Source organism: Leuresthes tenuis, unplaced genomic scaffold, assembly GCF_036924035.1.
Source record: "Leuresthes tenuis unplaced genomic scaffold, fLeuTen1.0.hap1 SCAF_9, whole genome shotgun sequence".
Taxonomy (NCBI): Eukaryota; Metazoa; Chordata; class Actinopteri; order Atheriniformes; family Atherinopsidae; genus Leuresthes; species Leuresthes tenuis.
The window spans coordinates 37057839-37079055 of NW_027325363.1; the positions used below are offsets into that span (position 1 = coordinate 37057839).

Sequence of the window (21217 nt, forward strand, 5' to 3'; positions counted from 1 at the left end):
TATGCTATGTTGTATTGCTATTCTGGCACTGTGTCGTCCAGTTTAAAGATTGTTGCAGCCGTTTTACATCTGAAGAGTTCTTGCTTCCAAATGCTATGCCTACTATTTGTTTGCCTCAGGAGTCCTCTTAAACAACAGCCAATACACTTGAACACCATGCAGATCCACATATTCACTGGAATGATCCCTGGGCCCGCCGACACTATTGTGCAAGAATTCCTTTTATGGTCAGGATGGCCGAGCGGTCTAAGGCGCTGCGTTAAGGTCGCAGTCTCCCCTGGAGGCGTGGGTTCAAATCCCACTTCTGACATTTCACACTTCTCCTGGATTATGGTTTTCACTGGCAAGGCAAACCACATTTACTCCATGCGTGGCTAGCGCTATATCATCTAGTTTACAGCAACATTCTTTGTGCCGTCATGTTACTCTGATGTCTTAGGACCGCTCTGAATCGCAGGGAAGGGGCTTGGTGCATGAGAATCCTTTGTCCACAACTCAAGTTATTGTTACATATTAACATTTTGGCATGTACTCAACACCACCGTAAAACCTCCTGTTTTTCTGTCATTTTTGTGGAAAAATCGTCTGAAAACAAAACACTGGTCGTGACAAAAGACCTCGACAGATCGTCCCTGGTATGCAAAGTCATTGTTGGCTTTGGACAAGACAAGAATGAAACCACAGGATTTCTGTTGTTGGACAAAGTACTTGGAAGTGAGCTTTATGGAAGAGTGGTATGAAGGAGAGGTTAGGGGGAAGTCCTTGTTGGCTTTGGACAAGACAAGAATGAAACAACCGGTTTTCTGTTGTTGGACAAGGTACTTGGAAGTGAGCTTTATGGAAGAGTGGTATGAAGGAGAGGTTAGGGGGAAGATAGTCCCTGCAGGCCAGGCTTCTCGTGGTGGCAATACATTTGGTGCCAAGTGAAATGCCTTCCAAAGTGCTTTGATAAAAGCAAACAAGTGTAAGATAGTTGAATATGAGATGACAGCATGTATTGAAGGCTGGTGTAAGAGCTGCTGGTCTTGAGTGATTTGTAAGGGAGGTGACTGTTTGCCAGAGGGAACTTGGCTGAGGGTGGGTGAATTAGATTATACTTGGTGGGAGGCATGTGATAAAAATCCTAGCTCTCCCCGTCGGGGAATCGAACCCCGATCTTCCGCGTGACAGGCGGAGATACTGACCATTATACTAACGAGGAATTTCGATAGCACAGATACAGTCGTCATTTGAAAAGACTACAGTAGCCAAGGAGCGAAATAAGAGTTTTGTGTCCCATTTGAGGTGCCTTTTAAAGGAATGTTTTGAATCACGCAAAGCAATTGAGAAGAAACTAGGCATGATCTGCAGCATGCAAGTGGTGAAAAGGGCTCAACAAGAATCTCATTGTACAGGAATGTGTTTCTAACATGCACTGTATAAATGACAATAAACGCTTGAATCTTGGTGGCAACACCCAGAAATTCTGCCTTGTGGTAGATGTAGGACACTCCGCATCATCAAAACAATAAAAAGTAGAATGTTTGCTCCAGAAGAAGCTAGACTTTTTTTTTCCCTTTGCAGTGTTGATAGGTTGTAAATAGATTCTACTTTGGACCCTTATGCAGATTTTTCAAACCCCCGGTACCGTATCATAGGACAACAGGACAGGGCTTTTGACCGAAGCAAACTGGATTCATATCAGGCTATTTGAAGGGGGGCTATTCACATTTAGGCCTAAGATGGGTGAGAATATCAAAACAGTATTCTAAGTACCACATCAGACTATAATGGTGATAACACACCTATTGAAATTTCAACTTCTGCAGTCTCAGCTATTATGTAAGTAATAGGTGAGAATGCTCAGGAATTTGGAGGTGAGATGGGCATCATCATGCCTATTGAAATTTCAACTTCTGGAGGCTGATCAGCTATTATGTAAGTAGAGGTGAGAATGCTTAGGAATTTGGAGGTGAGATGGGCATCATCATGCCTCTTGAAATTCCAAATTCTGGAGGCTCATCAGCTATTATGTAAGCAGAGGTGAGAATGCTGATCATTAATGACAGTGCTACTCTTCCTGCTCTTGACGGGGGCATTGTTTTCTTCTCCATTTTACTCGTTGTGGAGTTGTTAGCGGTAACCTTCCCGTAGCAGCGACACCTCTGTGACTGAAAAGACTGCAACGACTGTCGCATTGACTCCAGCCACAATATATGGTCGGGACGACCGTTTGAAGTCATCAACACCGCTCGCTCGAGCCATCACGGCAACGACGCTTGGCCTTTAAAGTGCTGCGTTAAGACCGCAGTTTCCCTTGGAGGCGGGGTTCAAATTCCACTTCTGACAATACAAACTTCTCCAACAGAATGATTTTCACAGGCAAGGCAACCCAAGTTCCCTCCTTGCTTGGCTATGCTACGTTGTATTGCTAAACTGGCACTGTATCGTCTAGTTTAAAGATTATTTCGGCCGTTTTACATCTGAAGAGTTCTTGCTTCCAAATGCTTTTTGATAAAGCTTATAGTTAGGGATGGCTCAGGTAATCCTGAAACATCCCATGTTGCCCAAGCTGCTATAGGCTTAGACTGCTGGGGGACCTCATCTGTCACACCTTTCCTCACTTTGCTCTCTTTTTCCCCCTTTTTAATTTCTCAAATTATTTTATGTACACGTGACATTATTGTGGTTATTAAACAACTTAAACAACAGCCAAGACACATGAACAGCACGTAGACCCACATAGTCACTCGAATGATCCCTGGGCCCGCCGACACTCCTCCCCCCCTGGAGGTGTGGGTTCAAATCCCACTTCTGACAAAGCAACCTTCTCCAAGAGAATGATTTTCAATGGCAAGGCAACCAAACTTCACTCCTTGCTTGGCTATGCTATGTTGTATTGCTATTCTGGCACTGTGTCGTCCAGTTTAAAGATTGTTGCAGCCGTTTTACATCTGAAGAGTTCTTGCTTCCAAATGCTATGCCTACTATTTGTTTGCCTCAGGAGTCCTCTTAAACAACAGCCAATACACTTGAACAGCACGTAGACCCACATAGTCACTCGAAAATCCCTTGGCCCGCCGACACTCCTCCCCCCCTGGAGGCGTGGGTTCAAATCCCACTTCTGACAAAGCAACCTTCTCCAAGAGAATGATTTTCAATGGCAAGGCAACCAAACTTCACTCCTTGCTTGGCTATGCTATGTTGTATTGCTATTCTGGCACTGTGTCGTCCAGTTTAAAGATTGTTGCAGCCGTTTTACATCTGAAGAGTTCTTGCTTCCAAATGCTATGCCTACTATTTGTTTGCCTCAGGAGTCCTCTTAAACAACAGCCAATACACTTGAACACCATGCAGATCCACATATTCACTCGAATGATCCCTGGGCCCGCCGACACTATTGTGCAAGAACTCCTTTTATGGTCAGGATGGCAGAGCGGTCTAAGGCGCTGCGTTAAGGTCGCAGTCTCCCCTGGAGGCGTGGGTTCAAATCCCACTTCTGACATTTCACACTTCTCCTGGATTATGGTTTTCACTGGCAAGGCAAACCACATTTACTCCATGCGTGGCTAGCGCTATATCATCTAGTTTACAGCAACATTCTTTGTGCCGTCATGTTACTCTGATGTCTTAGGACCGCTCTGAATCGCAGGGAAGGGGCTTTGTGCATGAGAATCCTTTGTCCACAACTCAAGTTATTGTTACATATTAACATTTTGGCATGTACTCAACACCACCGTAAAACCTCCTGTTTTTCTGTCATTTTTGTGGAAAAATCGTCTGAAAACAAAACACTGGTCGTGACAAAAGACCTCGACAGATCGTCCCTGGTATGCAAAGTCATTGTTGGCTTTGGACAAGACAAGAATGAAACCACAGGATTTCTGTTGTTGGACAAAGTACTTGGAAGTGAGCTTTATGGAAGAGTGGTATGAAGGAGAGGTTAGGGGGAAGTCCTTGTTGGCTTTGGACAAGACAAGAATGAAACAACAGGTTTTCTGTTGTTGGACAAGGTACTTGGAAGTGAGCTTTATGGAAGAGTGGTATGAAGGAGAGGTTAGGGGGAAGATAGAGGTCCCTGCAGGCCAGGCTTCTCGTGGTGGCAATACATTTGGTGCCAAGTGAAATGCTTCCAAAGTGCTTTGATAAAAGCAAACAAGTGTAAGATAGTTGAATATGAGATGACAGCATGTATTGAAGGCTGGTGTAAGAGCTGCTGGTCTTGAGTGATTTGTAAGGGAGATGACTGTTTGCAAGAGGGAACTTGGCTAATGGTGGGTGAATTAGATTATACTTGGTGGGAGGCATGCGATAAAAGTCCTAGCTCTCCCCGTCGGGGAATCGAACCCCAATCTTCCGCGTGACAGGCGGAGATACTGACCATTATACTAACGAGGAATTTCGATAGCACAGATACAGTCGTCATTTGAAAAGACTACAGTAGCCAATGAGCAAAATAAGAGTTTTGTGTCCCATTTGAGGTGCCTTTTAAAGGAATGTTTTGAATCACGCAAAGCAATTGAGAAGAAACTAGGCATGATCTGCAGCATGCAAGTGGTGAAAAGGGCTCAACAAGAATCTCATTGTACAGGAATGTGTTTCTAACATGCACTGTATAAATGACAATAAACGCTTGAATCTTGGTGGCAACACCCAGAAATTCTGCCTTGTGGTAGATGTAGGACACTCCGCATCATCAAAACAATAAAAAGTAGAATGTTTGCTCCAGAAGAAGCTAGACTTTTTTTTTCCCTTTGCAGTGTTGATAGGTTGTAAATAGATTCTACTTTGGACCCTTATGCAGATTTTTCAAACCCTCGGTACCGTATCATAGGACAACAGGACAGGGCTTTTGACCGAAGCAAACTGGATTCATATCAGGCTATTTGAAGGGGGGCTATTCACATTTAGGCCTAAGATGGGTGAGAATATCAAAACAGTATTCTAAGTACCACATCAGACTATAATGGTGATAACACACCTATTGAAATTTCAACTTCTGCAGTCTCAGCTATTATGTAAGTAATAGGTGAGAATGCTCAGGAATTTGGAGGTGAGATGGGCATCATCATGCCTATTGAAATTTCAACTTCTGGAGGCTGATCAGCTATTATGTAAGTAGAGGTGAGAATGCTTAGGAATTTGGAGGTGAGATGTGCATCATCATGCCTCTTGAAATTCCAAATTCTGGAGGCTCATCAGCTATTATGTAAGCAGAGGTGAGAATGCTGATCATTGATGACAGTGCTACTCTTCCTGCTCTTGACGGGCGCATTGTTTTCTTCTCCATTTTACTCGTTGTGGAGTTATTAGCGGTAACCTTCCCGTAGCAGCGACACCTCTGTGACTGAAAAGACTGCAACGACTGTCGCATTGACTCCAGCCACAATATATGGTCGGGACGACCGCGTGAAGTCATCAACACCGCTCGCTCGAGCCATCACGGCAACGACGCTTGGCCTTTAAAGTGCTGCGTTAAGACCGCAGTTTCCCTTGGAGGCGGGGTTCAAATTCCACTTCTGACAATACAAACTTCTCCAACAGAATGATTTTCACAGGCAAGGCAACCCAAGTTCCCTCCTTGCTTGGCTATGCTACGTTGTATTGCTAAACTGGCACTGTATCGTCTAGTTTAAAGATTATTTCGGCCGTTTTACATCTGAAGAGTTCTTGCTTACAAATGCTTTTTGATAAAGCTTATAGTTAGGGATGGCTCAGGTAATCCTGAAACATCCCATGTTGCCCAAGCTGCTATAGGCTTAGACTGCTGGGGGACCTCATCTGTCACACCTTTCCTCACTTTGCTCTCTTTTTCCCCCTTTTTAATTTCTCAAATTATTTTATGTACACGTGACATTATTGTGGTTATTAAACAACTTAAACAACAGCCAAGACACATGAACAGCACGTAGACCCACATAGTCACTCGAATGATCCCTGGGCCCGCCGACACTCCTCCCCCCCTGGAGGCGTGGGTTCAAATCCCACTTCTGACAAAGCAACCTTCTCCAAGAGAATGGTTTTCACTGGCAAGGCAACCCAACTTCACTCCTTGCTTGGCTATGTTGTATTGCTATTCTGGCACTGTGTCGTCCAGTTTAAAGATTGTTGCAGCCGTTTTAAATCTGAAGAGTTCTTGCTTCCAAATGCTATGCCTACTATTTGTTTGCCTCAGGAGTCCTCTTAAACAACAGCCAATACACTTGAACAGCACGTAGACCCACATAGTCACTCGAAAATCCCTGGGCCCGCCGACACTCCTCCCCCCCTGGAGGCGTGGGTTCAAATCCCACTTCTGACAAAGCAACCTTCTCCAAGAGAATGATTTTCAATGGCAAGGCAACCAAACTTCACTCCTTGCTTGGCTATGCTATGTTGTATTGCTATTCTGGCACTGTGTCGTCCAGTTTAAAGATTGTTGCAGCCGTTTTACATCTGAAGAGTTCTTGCTTCCAAATGCTATGCCTACTATTTGTTTGCCTCAGGAGTCCTCTTAAACAACAGCCAATACACTTGAACACCATGCAGATCCACATATTCACTGGAATGATCCCTGGGCCCGCCGACACTATTGTGCAAGAATTCCTTTTATGGTCAGGATGGCCGAGCGGTCTAAGGCGCTACGTTAAGGTCGCAGTCTCCCCTGGAGGCGTGGGTTCAAATCCCACTTCTGACATTTCACACTTCTCCTGGATTATGGTTTTCACTGGCAAGGCAAACCACATTTACTCCATGCGTGGCTAGCGCTATATCATCTAGTTTACAGCAACATTCTTTGTGCCGTCATGTTACTCTGATGTCTTAGGACCGCTCTGAATCGCAGGGAAGGGGCTTGGTGCATGAGAATCCTTTGTCCACAACTCAAGTTATTGTTACATATTAACATTTTGGCATGTACTCAACACCACCGTAAAACCTCCTGTTTTTCTGTCATTTTTGAGGAAAAATCGTCTGAAAACAAAACACTGGTCGTGACAAAAGACCTCGACAGATCGTCCCTGGTATGCAAAGTCATTGTTGGCTTTGGACAAGACAAGAATGAAACCACAGGATTTCTGTTGTTGGACAAAGTACTTGGAAGTGAGCTTTATGGAAGAGTGGTATGAAGGAGAGGTTAGGGGGAAGTCCTTGTTGGCTTTGGACAAGACAAGAATGAAACAACCGGTTTTCTGTTGTTGGACAAGGTACTTGGAAGTGAGCTTTATGGAAGAGTGGTATGAAGGAGAGGTTAGGGGGAAGATAGTCCCTGCAGGCCAGGCTTCTCGTGGTGGCAATACATTTGGTGCCAAGTGAAATGCCTTCCAAAGTGCTTTGATAAAAGCAAACAAGTGTAAGATAGTTGAATATGAGATGACAGCATGTATTGAAGGCTGGTGTAAGAGCTGCTGGTCTTGAGTGATTTGTAAGGGAGGTGACTGTTTGCCAGAGGGAACTTGGCTGAGGGTGGGTGAATTAGATTATACTTGGTGGGAGGCATGTGATAAAAATCCTAGCTCTCCCCGTCGGGGAATCGAACCCCGATCTTCCGCGTGACAGGCGGAGATACTGACCATTATACTAACGAGGAATTTCGATAGCACAGATACAGTCGTCATTTGAAAAGACTACAGTAGCCAAGGAGCGAAATAAGAGTTTTGTGTCCCATTTGAGGTGCCTTTTAAAGGAATGTTTTGAATCACGCAAAGCAATTGAGAAGAAACTAGGCATGATCTGCAGCATGCAAGTGGTGAAAAGGGCTCAACAAGAATCTCATTGTACAGGAATGTGTTTCTAACATGCACTGTATAAATGACAATAAACGCTTGAATCTTGGTGGCAACACCCAGAAATTCTGCCTTGTGGTAGATGTAGGACACTCCGCATCATCAAAACAATAAAAAGTAGAATGTTTGCTCCAGAAGAAGCTAGACTTTTTTTTTCCCTTTGCAGTGTTGATAGGTTGTAAATAGATTCTACTTTGGACCCTTATGCAGATTTTTCAAACCCCCGGTACCGTATCATAGGACAACAGGACAGGGCTTTTGACCGAAGCAAACTGGATTCATATCAGGCTATTTGAAGGGGGGCTATTCACATTTAGGCCTAAGATGGGTGAGAATATCAAAACAGTATTCTAAGTACCACATCAGACTATAATGGTGATAACACACCTATTGAAATTTCAACTTCTGCAGTCTCAGCTATTATGTAAGTAATAGGTGAGAATGCTCAGGAATTTGGAGGTGAGATGGGCATCATCATGCCTATTGAAATTTCAACTTCTGGAGGCTGATCAGCTATTATGTAAGTAGAGGTGAGAATGCTTAGGAATTTGGAGGTGAGATGGGCATCATCATGCCTCTTGAAATTCCAAATTCTGGAGGCTCATCAGCTATTATGTAAGCAGAGGTGAGAATGCTGATCATTAATGACAGTGCTACTCTTCCTGCTCTTGACGGGGGCATTGTTTTCTTCTCCATTTTACTCGTTGTGGAGTTGTTAGCGGTAACCTTCCCGTAGCAGCGACACCTCTGTGACTGAAAAGACTGCAACGACTGTCGCATTGACTCCAGCCACAATATATGGTCGGGACGACCGTTTGAAGTCATCAACACCGCTCGCTCGAGCCATCACGGCAACGACGCTTGGCCTTTAAAGTGCTGCGTTAAGACCGCAGTTTCCCTTGGAGGCGGGGTTCAAATTCCACTTCTGACAATACAAACTTCTCCAACAGAATGATTTTCACAGGCAAGGCAACCCAAGTTCCCTCCTTGCTTGGCTATGCTACGTTGTATTGCTAAACTGGCACTGTATCGTCTAGTTTAAAGATTATTTCGGCCGTTTTACATCTGAAGAGTTCTTGCTTCCAAATGCTTTTTGATAAAGCTTATAGTTAGGGATGGCTCAGGTAATCCTGAAACATCCCATGTTGCCCAAGCTGCTATAGGCTTAGACTGCTGGGGGACCTCATCTGTCACACCTTTCCTCACTTTGCTCTCTTTTTCCCCCTTTTTAATTTCTCAAATTATTTTATGTACACGTGACATTATTGTGGTTATTAAACAACTTAAACAACAGCCAAGACACATGAACAGCACGTAGACCCACATAGTCACTCGAATGATCCCTGGGCCCGCCGACACTCCTCCCCCCCTGGAGGTGTGGGTTCAAATCCCACTTCTGACAAAGCAACCTTCTCCAAGAGAATGATTTTCAATGGCAAGGCAACCAAACTTCACTCCTTGCTTGGCTATGCTATGTTGTATTGCTATTCTGGCACTGTGTCGTCCAGTTTAAAGATTGTTGCAGCCGTTTTACATCTGAAGAGTTCTTGCTTCCAAATGCTATGCCTACTATTTGTTTGCCTCAGGAGTCCTCTTAAACAACAGCCAATACACTTGAACAGCACGTAGACCCACATAGTCACTCGAAAATCCCTTGGCCCGCCGACACTCCTCCCCCCCTGGAGGCGTGGGTTCAAATCCCACTTCTGACAAAGCAACCTTCTCCAAGAGAATGATTTTCAATGGCAAGGCAACCAAACTTCACTCCTTGCTTGGCTATGCTATGTTGTATTGCTATTCTGGCACTGTGTCGTCCAGTTTAAAGATTGTTGCAGCCGTTTTACATCTGAAGAGTTCTTGCTTCCAAATGCTATGCCTACTATTTGTTTGCCTCAGGAGTCCTCTTAAACAACAGCCAATACACTTGAACACCATGCAGATCCACATATTCACTGGAATGATCCCTGGGCCCGCCGACACTATTGTGCAAGAATTCCTTTTATGGTCAGGATGGCAGAGCGGTCTAAGGCGCTGCGTTAAGGTCGCAGTCTCCCCTGGAGGCGTGGGTTCAAATCCCACTTCTGACATTTCACACTTCTCCTGGATTATGGTTTTCACTGGCAAGGCAAACCACATTTACTCCATGCGTGGCTAGCGCTATATCATCTAGTTTACAGCAACATTCTTTGTGCCGTCATGTTACTCTGATGTCTTAGGACCGCTCTGAATCGCAGGGAAGGGGCTTTGTGCATGAGAATCCTTTGTCCACAACTCAAGTTATTGTTACATATTAACATTTTGGCATGTACTCAACACCACCGTAAAACCTCCTGTTTTTCTGTCATTTTTGTGGAAAAATCGTCTGAAAACAAAACACTGGTCGTGACAAAAGACCTCGACAGATCGTCCCTGGTATGCAAAGTCATTGTTGGCTTTGGACAAGACAAGAATGAAACCACAGGATTTCTGTTGTTGGACAAAGTACTTGGAAGTGAGCTTTATGGAAGAGTGGTATGAAGGAGAGGTTAGGGGGAAGTCCTTGTTGGCTTTGGACAAGACAAGAATGAAACAACAGGTTTTCTGTTGTTGGACAAGGTACTTGGAAGTGAGCTTTATGGAAGAGTGGTATGAAGGAGAGGTTAGGGGGAAGATAGAGGTCCCTGCAGGCCAGGCTTCTCGTGGTGGCAATACATTTGGTGCCAAGTGAAATGCTTCCAAAGTGCTTTGATAAAAGCAAACAAGTGTAAGATAGTTGAATATGAGATGACAGCATGTATTGAAGGCTGGTGTAAGAGCTGCTGGTCTTGAGTGATTTGTAAGGGAGATGACTGTTTGCAAGAGGGAACTTGGCTAATGGTGGGTGAATTAGATTATACTTGGTGGGAGGCATGCGATAAAAGTCCTAGCTCTCCCCGTCGGGGAATCGAACCCCAATCTTCCGCGTGACAGGCGGAGATACTGACCATTATACTAACGAGGAATTTCGATAGCACAGATACAGTCGTCATTTGAAAAGACTACAGTAGCCAATGAGCAAAATAAGAGTTTTGTGTCCCATTTGAGGTGCCTTTTAAAGGAATGTTTTGAATCACGCAAAGCAATTGAGAAGAAACTAGGCATGATCTGCAGCATGCAAGTGGTGAAAAGGGCTCAACAAGAATCTCATTGTACAGGAATGTGTTTCTAACATGCACTGTATAAATGACAATAAACGCTTGAATCTTGGTGGCAACACCCAGAAATTCTGCCTTGTGGTAGATGTAGGACACTCCGCATCATCAAAACAATAAAAAGTAGAATGTTTGCTCCAGAAGAAGCTAGACTTTTTTTTTCCCTTTGCAGTGTTGATAGGTTGTAAATAGATTCTACTTTGGACCCTTATGCAGATTTTTCAAACCCTCGGTACCGTATCATAGGACAACAGGACAGGGCTTTTGACCGAAGCAAACTGGATTCATATCAGGCTATTTGAAGGGGGGCTATTCACATTTAGGCCTAAGATGGGTGAGAATATCAAAACAGTATTCTAAGTACCACATCAGACTATAATGGTGATAACACACCTATTGAAATTTCAACTTCTGCAGTCTCAGCTATTATGTAAGTAATAGGTGAGAATGCTCAGGAATTTGGAGGTGAGATGGGCATCATCATGCCTATTGAAATTTCAACTTCTGGAGGCTGATCAGCTATTATGTAAGTAGAGGTGAGAATGCTTAGGAATTTGGAGGTGAGATGTGCATCATCATGCCTCTTGAAATTCCAAATTCTGGAGGCTCATCAGCTATTATGTAAGCAGAGGTGAGAATGCTGATCATTGATGACAGTGCTACTCTTCCTGCTCTTGACGGGCGCATTGTTTTCTTCTCCATTTTACTCGTTGTGGAGTTATTAGCGGTAACCTTCCCGTAGCAGCGACACCTCTGTGACTGAAAAGACTGCAACGACTGTCGCATTGACTCCAGCCACAATATATGGTCGGGACGACCGCGTGAAGTCATCAACACCGCTCGCTCGAGCCATCACGGCAACGACGCTTGGCCTTTAAAGTGCTGCGTTAAGACCGCAGTTTCCCTTGGAGGCGGGGTTCAAATTCCACTTCTGACAATACAAACTTCTCCAACAGAATGATTTTCACAGGCAAGGCAACCCAAGTTCCCTCCTTGCTTGGCTATGCTACGTTGTATTGCTAAACTGGCACTGTATCGTCTAGTTTAAAGATTATTTCGGCCGTTTTACATCTGAAGAGTTCTTGCTTACAAATGCTTTTTGATAAAGCTTATAGTTAGGGATGGCTCAGGTAATCCTGAAACATCCCATGTTGCCCAAGCTGCTATAGGCTTAGACTGCTGGGGGACCTCATCTGTCACACCTTTCCTCACTTTGCTCTCTTTTTCCCCCTTTTTAATTTCTCAAATTATTTTATGTACACGTGACATTATTGTGGTTATTAAACAACTTAAACAACAGCCAAGACACATGAACAGCACGTAGACCCACATAGTCACTCGAATGATCCCTGGGCCCGCCGACACTCCTCCCCCCCTGGAGGCGTGGGTTCAAATCCCACTTCTGACAAAGCAACCTTCTCCAAGAGAATGGTTTTCACTGGCAAGGCAACCCAACTTCACTCCTTGCTTGGCTATGTTGTATTGCTATTCTGGCACTGTGTCGTCCAGTTTAAAGATTGTTGCAGCCGTTTTAAATCTGAAGAGTTCTTGCTTCCAAATGCTATGCCTACTATTTGTTTGCCTCAGGAGTCCTCTTAAACAACAGCCAATACACTTGAACAGCACGTAGACCCACATAGTCACTCGAAAATCCCTGGGCCCGCCGACACTCCTCCCCCCCTGGAGGCGTGGGTTCAAATCCCACTTCTGACAAAGCAACCTTCTCCAAGAGAATGATTTTCAATGGCAAGGCAACCAAACTTCACTCCTTGCTTGGCTATGCTATGTTGTATTGCTATTCTGGCACTGTGTCGTCCAGTTTAAAGATTGTTGCAGCCGTTTTACATCTGAAGAGTTCTTGCTTCCAAATGCTATGCCTACTATTTGTTTGCCTCAGGAGTCCTCTTAAACAACAGCCAATACACTTGAACACCATGCAGATCCACATATTCACTGGAATGATCCCTGGGCCCGCCGACACTATTGTGCAAGAATTCCTTTTATGGTCAGGATGGCCGAGCGGTCTAAGGCGCTACGTTAAGGTTGCAGTCTCCCCTGGAGGCGTGGGTTCAAATCCCACTTCTGACATTTCACACTTCTCCTGGATTATGGTTTTCACTGGCAAGGCAAACCACATTTACTCCATGCGTGGCTAGCGCTATATCATCTAGTTTACAGCAACATTCTTTGTGCCGTCATGTTACTCTGATGTCTTAGGACCGCTCTGAATCGCAGGGAAGGGGCTTGGTGCATGAGAATCCTTTGTCCACAACTCAAGTTATTGTTACATATTAACATTTTGGCATGTACTCAACACCACCGTAAAACCTCCTGTTTTTCTGTCATTTTTGAGGAAAAATCGTCTGAAAACAAAACACTGGTCGTGACAAAAGACCTCGACAGATCGTCCCTGGTATGCAAAGTCATTGTTGGCTTTGGACAAGACAAGAATGAAACCACAGGATTTCTGTTGTTGGACAAAGTACTTGGAAGTGAGCTTTATGGAAGAGTGGTATGAAGGAGAGGTTAGGGGGAAGTCCTTGTTGGCTTTGGACAAGACAAGAATGAAACAACCGGTTTTCTGTTGTTGGACAAGGTACTTGGAAGTGAGCTTTATGGAAGAGTGGTATGAAGGAGAGGTTAGGGGGAAGATAGTCCCTGCAGGCCAGGCTTCTCGTGGTGGCAATACATTTGGTGCCAAGTGAAATGCCTTCCAAAGTGCTTTGATAAAAGCAAACAAGTGTAAGATAGTTGAATATGAGATGACAGCATGTATTGAAGGCTGGTGTAAGAGCTGCTGGTCTTGAGTGATTTGTAAGGGAGGTGACTGTTTGCCAGAGGGAACTTGGCTGAGGGTGGGTGAATTAGATTATACTTGGTGGGAGGCATGTGATAAAAATCCTAGCTCTCCCCGTCGGGGAATCGAACCCCGATCTTCCGCGTGACAGGCGGAGATACTGACCATTATACTAACGAGGAATTTCGATAGCACAGATACAGTCGTCATTTGAAAAGACTACAGTAGCCAAGGAGCGAAATAAGAGTTTTGTGTCCCATTTGAGGTGCCTTTTAAAGGAATGTTTTGAATCACGCAAAGCAATTGAGAAGAAACTAGGCATGATCTGCAGCATGCAAGTGGTGAAAAGGGCTCAACAAGAATCTCATTGTACAGGAATGTGTTTCTAACATGCACTGTATAAATGACAATAAACGCTTGAATCTTGGTGGCAACACCCAGAAATTCTGCCTTGTGGTAGATGTAGGACACTCCGCATCATCAAAACAATAAAAAGTAGAATGTTTGCTCCAGAAGAAGCTAGACTTTTTTTTTCCCTTTGCAGTGTTGATAGGTTGTAAATAGATTCTACTTTGGACCCTTATGCAGATTTTTCAAACCCCCGGTACCGTATCATAGGACAACAGGACAGGGCTTTTGACCGAAGCAAACTGGATTCATATCAGGCTATTTGAAGGGGGGCTATTCACATTTAGGCCTAAGATGGGTGAGAATATCAAAACAGTATTCTAAGTACCACATCAGACTATAATGGTGATAACACACCTATTGAAATTTCAACTTCTGCAGTCTCAGCTATTATGTAAGTAATAGGTGAGAATGCTCAGGAATTTGGAGGTGAGATGGGCATCATCATGCCTATTGAAATTTCAACTTCTGGAGGCTGATCAGCTATTATGTAAGTAGAGGTGAGAATGCTTAGGAATTTGGAGGTGAGATGGGCATCATCATGCCTCTTGAAATTCCAAATTCTGGAGGCTCATCAGCTATTATGTAAGCAGAGGTGAGAATGCTGATCATTAATGACAGTGCTACTCTTCCTGCTCTTGACGGGGGCATTGTTTTCTTCTCCATTTTACTCGTTGTGGAATTGTTAGCGGTAACCTTCCCGTAGCAGCGACACCTCTGTGACTGAAAAGACTGCAACGACTGTCGCATTGACTCCAGCCACAATATATGGTCGGGACGACCGTTTGAAGTCATCAACACCGCTCGCTCGAGCCATCACGGCAACGACGCTTGGCCTTTAAAGTGCTGCGTTAAGACCGCAGTTTCCCTTGGAGGCGGGGTTCAAATTCCACTTCTGACAATACAAACTTCTCCAACAGAATGATTTTCACAGGCAAGGCAACCCAAGTTCCCTCCTTGCTTGGCTATGCTACGTTGTATTGCTAAACTGGCACTGTATCGTCTAGTTTAAAGATTATTTCGGCCGTTTTACATCTGAAGAGTTCTTGCTTCCAAATGCTTTTTGATAAAGCTTATAGTTAGGGATGGCTCAGGTAATCCTGAAACATCCCATGTTGCCCAAGCTGCTATAGGCTTAGACTGCTGGGGGACCTCATCTGTCACACCTTTCCTCACTTTGCTCTCTTTTTCCCCCTTTTTAATTTCTCAAATTATTTTATGTACACGTGACATTATTGTGGTTATTAAACAACTTAAACAACAGCCAAGACACATGAACAGCACGTAGACCCACATAGTCACTCGAATGATCCCTGGGCCCGCCGACACTCCTCCCCCCCTGGAGGTGTGGGTTCAAATCCCACTTCTGACAAAGCAACCTTCTCCAAGAGAATGATTTTCAATGGCAAGGCAACCAAACTTCACTCCTTGCTTGGCTATGCTATGTTGTATTGCTATTCTGGCACTGTGTCGTCCAGTTTAAAGATTGTTGCAGCCGTTTTACATCTGAAGAGTTCTTGCTTCCAAATGCTATGCCTACTATTTGTTTGCCTCAGGAGTCCTCTTAAACAACAGCCAATACACTTGAACACCATGCAGATCCACATATTCACTCGAATGATCCCTGGGCCCGCCGACACTATTGTGCAAGAATTCCTTTTATGGTCAGGATGGCAGAGCGGTCTAAGGCGCTGCGTTAAGGTCGCAGTCTCCCCTGGAGGCGTGGGTTCAAATCCCACTTCTGACATTTCACACTTCTCCTGGATTATGGTTTTCACTGGCAAGGCAAACCACATTTACTCCATGCGTGGCTAGCGCTATATCATCTAGTTTACAGCAACATTCTTTGTGCCGTCATGTTACTCTGATGTCTTAGGACCGCTCTGAATCGCAGGGAAGGGGCTTTGTGCATGAGAATCCTTTGTCCACAACTCAAGTTATTGTTACATATTAACATTTTGGCATGTACTCAACACCACCGTAAAACCTCCTGTTTTTCTGTCATTTTTGTGGAAAAATCGTCTGAAAACAAAACACTGGTCGTGACAAAAGACCTCGACAGATCGTCCCTGGTATGCAAAGTCATTGTTGGCTTTGGACAAGACAAGAATGAAACCACAGGATTTCTGTTGTTGGACAAAGTACTTGGAAGTGAGCTTTATGGAAGAGTGGTATGAAGGAGAGGTTAGGGGGAAGTCCTTGTTGGCTTTGGACAAGACAAGAATGAAACAACAGGTTTTCTGTTGTTGGACAAGGTACTTGGAAGTGAGCTTTATGGAAGAGTGGTATGAAGGAGAGGTTAGGGGGAAGATAGAGGTCCCTGCAGGCCAGGCTTCTCGTGGTGGCAATACATTTGGTGCCAAGTGAAATGCTTCCAAAGTGCTTTGATAAAAGCAAACAAGTGTAAGATAGTTGAATATGAGATGACAGCATGTATTGAAGGCTGGTGTAAGAGCTGCTGGTCTTGAGTGATTTGTAAGGGAGATGACTGTTTGCAAGAGGGAACTTGGCTAATGGTGGGTGAATTAGATTATACTTGGTGGGAGGCATGCGATAAAAGTCCTAGCTCTCCCCGTCGGGGAATCGAACCCCAATCTTCCGCGTGACAGGCGGAGATACTGACCATTATACTAACGAGGAATTTCGATAGCACAGATACAGTCGTCATTTGAAAAGACTACAGTAGCCAATGAGCAAAATAAGAGTTTTGTGTCCCATTTGAGGTGCCTTTTAAAGGAATGTTTTGAATCACGCAAAGCAATTGAGAAGAAACTAGGCATGATCTGCAGCATGCAAGTGGTGAAAAGGGCTCAACAAGAATCTCATTGTACAGGAATGTGTTTCTAACATGCACTGTATAAATGACAATAAACGCTTGAATCTTGGTGGCAACACCCAGAAATTCTGCCTTGTGGTAGATGTAGGACACTCCGCATCATCAAAACAATAAAAAGTAGAATGTTTGCTCCAGAAGAAGCTAGACTTTTTTTTTCCCTTTGCAGTGTTGATAGGTTGTAAATAGATTCTACTTTGGACCCTTATGCAGATTTTTCAAACCCTCGGTACCGTATCATAGGACAACAGGACAGGGCTTTTGACCGAAGCAAACTGGATTCATATCAGGCTATTTGAAGGGGGGCTATTCACATTTAGGCCTAAGATGGGTGAGAATATCAAAACAGTATTCTAAGTACCACATCAGACTATAATGGTGATAACACACCTATTGAAATTTCAACTTCTGCAGTCTCAGCTATTATGTAAGTAATAGGTGAGAATGCTCAGGAATTTGGAGGTGAGATGGGCATCATCATGCCTATTGAAATTTCAACTTCTGGAGGCTGATCAGCTATTATGTAAGTAGAGGTGAGAATGCTTAGGAATTTGGAGGTGAGATGTGCATCATCATGCCTCTTGAAATTCCAAATTCTGGAGGCTCATCAGCTATTATGTAAGCAGAGGTGAGAATGCTGATCATTGATGACAGTGCTACTCTTCCTGCTCTTGACGGGCGCATTGTTTTCTTCTCCATTTTACTCGTTGTGGAGTTATTAGCGGTAACCTTCCCGTAGCAGCGACACCTCTGTGACTGAAAAGACTGCAACGACTGTCGCATTGACTCCAGCCACAATATATGGTCGGGACGACCGCGTGAAGTCATCAACACCGCTCGCTCGAGCCATCACGGCAACGACGCTTGGCCTTTAAAGTGCTGCGTTAAGACCGCAGTTTCCCTTGGAGGCGGGGTTCAAATTCCACTTCTGACAATACAAACTTCTCCAACAGAATGATTTTCACAGGCAAGGCAACCCAAGTTCCCTCCTTGCTTGGCTATGCTACGTTGTATTGCTAAACTGGCACTGTATCGTCTAGTTTAAAGATTATTTCGGCCGTTTTACATCTGAAGAGTTCTTGCTTACAAATGCTTTTTGATAAAGCTTATAGTTAGGGATGGCTCAGGTAATCCTGAAACATCCCATGTTGCCCAAGCTGCTATAGGCTTAGACTGCTGGGGGACCTCATCTGTCACACCTTTCCTCACTTTGCTCTCTTTTTCCCCCTTTTTAATTTCTCAAATTATTTTATGTACACGTGACATTATTGTGGTTATTAAACAACTTAAACAACAGCCAAGACACATGAACAGCACGTAGACCCACATAGTCACTCGAATGATCCCTGGGCCCGCCGACACTCCTCCCCCCCTGGAGGCGTGGGTTCAAATCCCACTTCTGACAAAGCAACCTTCTCCAAGAGAATGGTTTTCACTGGCAAGGCAACCCAACTTCACTCCTTGCTTGGCTATGTTGTATTGCTATTCTGGCACTGTGTCGTCCAGTTTAAAGATTGTTGCAGCCGTTTTAAATCTGAAGAGTTCTTGCTTCCAAATGCTATGCCTACTATTTGTTTGCCTCAGGAGTCCTCTTAAACAACAGCCAATACACTTGAACAGCACGTAGACCCACATAGTCACTCGAAAATCCCTGGGCCCGCCGACACTCCTCCCCCCCTGGAGGCGTGGGTTCAAATCCCACTTCTGACAAAGCAACCTTCTCCAAGAGAATGATTTTCAATGGCAAGGCAACCAAACTTCACTCCTTGCTTGGCTATGCTATGTTGTATTGCTATTCTGGCACTGTGTCGTCCAGTTTAAAGATTGTTGCAGCCGTTTTACATCTGAAGAGTTCTTGCTTCCAAATGCTATGCCTACTATTTGTTTGCCTCAGGAGTCCTCTTAAACAACAGCCAATACACTTGAACACCATGCAGATCCACATATTCACTGGAATGATCCCTGGGCCCGCCGACACTATTGTGCAAGAATTCCTTTTATGGTCAGGATGGCCGAGCGGTCTAAGGCGCTGCGTTAAGGTTGCAGTCTCCCCTGGAGGCGTGGGTTCAAATCCCACTTCTGACATTTCACACTTCTCCTGGATTATGGTTTTCACTGGCAAGGCAAACCACATTTACTCCATGCGTGGCTAGCGCTATATCATCTAGTTTACAGCAACATTCTTTGTGCCGTCATGTTACTCTGATGTCTTAGGACCGCTCTGAATTGCAGGGAAGGGGCTTGGTGCATGAGAATCCTTTGTCCACAACTCAAGTTATTGTTACATATTAACATTTTGGCATGTACTCAACACCACCGTAAAACCTCCTGTTTTTCTGTCATTTTTGTGGAAAAATCGTCTGAAAACAAAACACTGGTCGTGACAAAAGACCTCGACAGATCGTCCCTGGTATGCAAAGTCATTGTTGGCTTTGGACAAGACAAGAATGAAACCACAGGATTTCTGTTGTTGGACAAAGTACTTGGAAGTGAGCTTTATGGAAGAGTGGTATGAAGGAGAGGTTAGGGGGAAGTCCTTGTTGGCTTTGGACAAGACAAGAATGAAACAACCGGTTTTCTGTTGTTGGACAAGGTACTTGGAAGTGAGCTTTATGGAAGAGTGGTATGAAGGAGAGGTTAGGGGGAAGATAGTCCCTGCAGGCCAGGCTTCTCGTGGTGGCAATACATTTGGTGCCAAGTGAAATGCCTTCCAAAGTGCTTTGATAAAAGCAAACAAGTGTAAGATAGTTGAATATGAGATGACAGCATGTATTGAAGGCTGGTGTAAGAGCTGCTGGTCTTGAGTGATTTGTAAGGGAGGTGACTGTTTGCCAGAGGGAACTTGGCTGAGGGTGGGTGAATTAGATTATACTTGGTGGGAGGCATGTGATAAAAATCCTAGCTCTCCCCGTCGGGGAATCGAACCCCGATCTTCCGCGTGACAGGCGGAGATACTGACCATTATACTAACGAGGAATTTCGATAGCACAGATACAGTCGTCATTTGAAAAGACTACAGTAGCCAAGGAGCGAAATAAGAGTTTTGTGTCCCATTTGAGGTGCCTTTTAAAGGAATGTTTTGAATCACGCAAAGCAATTGAGAAGAAACTAGGCATGATCTGCAGCATGCAAGTGGTGAAAAGGGCTCAACAAGAATCTCATTGTACAGGAATGTGTTTCTAACATGCACTGTATAAATGACAATAAACGCTTGAATCTTGGTGGCAACACCCAGAAATTCTGCCTTGTGGTAGATGTAGGACACTCCGCATCATCAAAACAATAAAAAGTAGAATGTTTGCTCCAGAAGAAGCTAGACTTTTTTTTTCCCTTTGCAGTGTTGATAGGTTGTAAATAGATTCTACTTTGGACCCTTATGCAGATTTTTCAAACCCCCGGTACCGTATCATAGGACAACAGGACAGGGCTTTTGACCGAAGCAAACTGGATTCATATCAGGCTATTTGAAGGGGGGCTATTCACATTTAGGCCTAAGATGGGTGAGAATATCAAAACAGTATTCTAAGTACCACATCAGACTATAATGGTGATAACACACCTATTGAAATTTCAACTTCTGCAGTCTCAGCTATTATGTAAGTAATAGGTGAGAATGCTCAGGAATTTGGAGGTGAGATGGGCATCATCATGCCTATTGAAATTTCAACTTCTGGAGGCTGATCAGCTATTATGTAAGTAGAGGTGAGAATGCTTAGGAATTTGGAGGTGAGATGGGCATCATCATGCCTCTTGAAATTCCAAATTCTGGAGGCTCATCAGCTATTATGTAAGCAGAGGTGAGAATGCTGATCATTAATGACAGTGCTACTCTTCCTGCTCTTGACGGGGGCATTGTTTTCTTCTCCATTTTACTCGTTGTGGAGTTGTTAGCGGTAACCTTCCCGTAGCAGCGACACCTCTGTGACTGAAAAGACTGCAACGACTGTCGCATTGACTCCAGCCACAATATATGGTTGGGACGACCGTTTGAAGTCATCAACACCGCTCGCTCGAGCCATCACGGCAACGACGCTTGGCCTTTAAAGTGCTGCGTTAAGACCGCAGTTTCCCTTGGAGGCGGGGTTCAAATTCCACTTCTGACAATACAAACTTCTCCAACAGAATGATTTTCACAGGCAAGGCAACCCAAGTTCCCTCCTTGCTTGGCTATGCTACGTTGTATTGCTAAACTGGCACTGTATCGTCTAGTTTAAAGATTATTTCGGCCGTTTTACATCTGAAGAGTTCTTGCTTACAAATGCTTTTT

General features: G+C 44.3%; 11 non-coding genes across 11 annotated transcripts; 7 read left to right on the forward strand and 4 right to left on the reverse strand.

Moving 5' to 3' along the window:
• The first annotated feature begins 227 nt into the window (after positions 1-227).
• trnal-aag (transfer RNA leucine (anticodon AAG)) lies at positions 228-310 on the forward strand. The gene has a single exon. It is a non-coding gene; the product is annotated as a tRNA-Leu (tRNA).
• An 819-nt stretch (positions 311-1129) lies between these two features.
• Positions 1130-1201, reverse strand: trnad-guc (transfer RNA aspartic acid (anticodon GUC)). The gene has a single exon. It is a non-coding gene; the product is annotated as a tRNA-Asp (tRNA).
• Positions 1202-3401: 2200 nt separating this feature from the next.
• On the forward strand, positions 3402-3484 carry trnal-aag (transfer RNA leucine (anticodon AAG)). Its single transcript has one exon. It is a non-coding gene; the product is annotated as a tRNA-Leu (tRNA).
• Positions 3485-6572: 3088 nt separating this feature from the next.
• On the forward strand, positions 6573-6655 carry trnal-aag (transfer RNA leucine (anticodon AAG)). Its single transcript has one exon. It is a non-coding gene; the product is annotated as a tRNA-Leu (tRNA).
• Positions 6656-7474: 819 nt separating this feature from the next.
• On the reverse strand, positions 7475-7546 carry trnad-guc (transfer RNA aspartic acid (anticodon GUC)). The gene has a single exon. It is a non-coding gene; the product is annotated as a tRNA-Asp (tRNA).
• Positions 7547-9746: 2200 nt separating this feature from the next.
• Positions 9747-9829, forward strand: trnal-aag (transfer RNA leucine (anticodon AAG)). The gene has a single exon. It is a non-coding gene; the product is annotated as a tRNA-Leu (tRNA).
• A 3088-nt stretch (positions 9830-12917) lies between these two features.
• On the forward strand, positions 12918-13000 carry trnal-aag (transfer RNA leucine (anticodon AAG)). Its single transcript has one exon. It is a non-coding gene; the product is annotated as a tRNA-Leu (tRNA).
• Positions 13001-13819: 819 nt separating this feature from the next.
• On the reverse strand, positions 13820-13891 carry trnad-guc (transfer RNA aspartic acid (anticodon GUC)). The gene has a single exon. It is a non-coding gene; the product is annotated as a tRNA-Asp (tRNA).
• A 1890-nt stretch (positions 13892-15781) lies between these two features.
• On the forward strand, positions 15782-15864 carry trnal-aag (transfer RNA leucine (anticodon AAG)). The gene has a single exon. It is a non-coding gene; the product is annotated as a tRNA-Leu (tRNA).
• Positions 15865-18952: 3088 nt separating this feature from the next.
• On the forward strand, positions 18953-19035 carry trnal-aag (transfer RNA leucine (anticodon AAG)). Its single transcript has one exon. It is a non-coding gene; the product is annotated as a tRNA-Leu (tRNA).
• An 819-nt stretch (positions 19036-19854) lies between these two features.
• On the reverse strand, positions 19855-19926 carry trnad-guc (transfer RNA aspartic acid (anticodon GUC)). The gene has a single exon. It is a non-coding gene; the product is annotated as a tRNA-Asp (tRNA).
• Positions 19927-21217: the final 1291 nt, after the last annotated feature.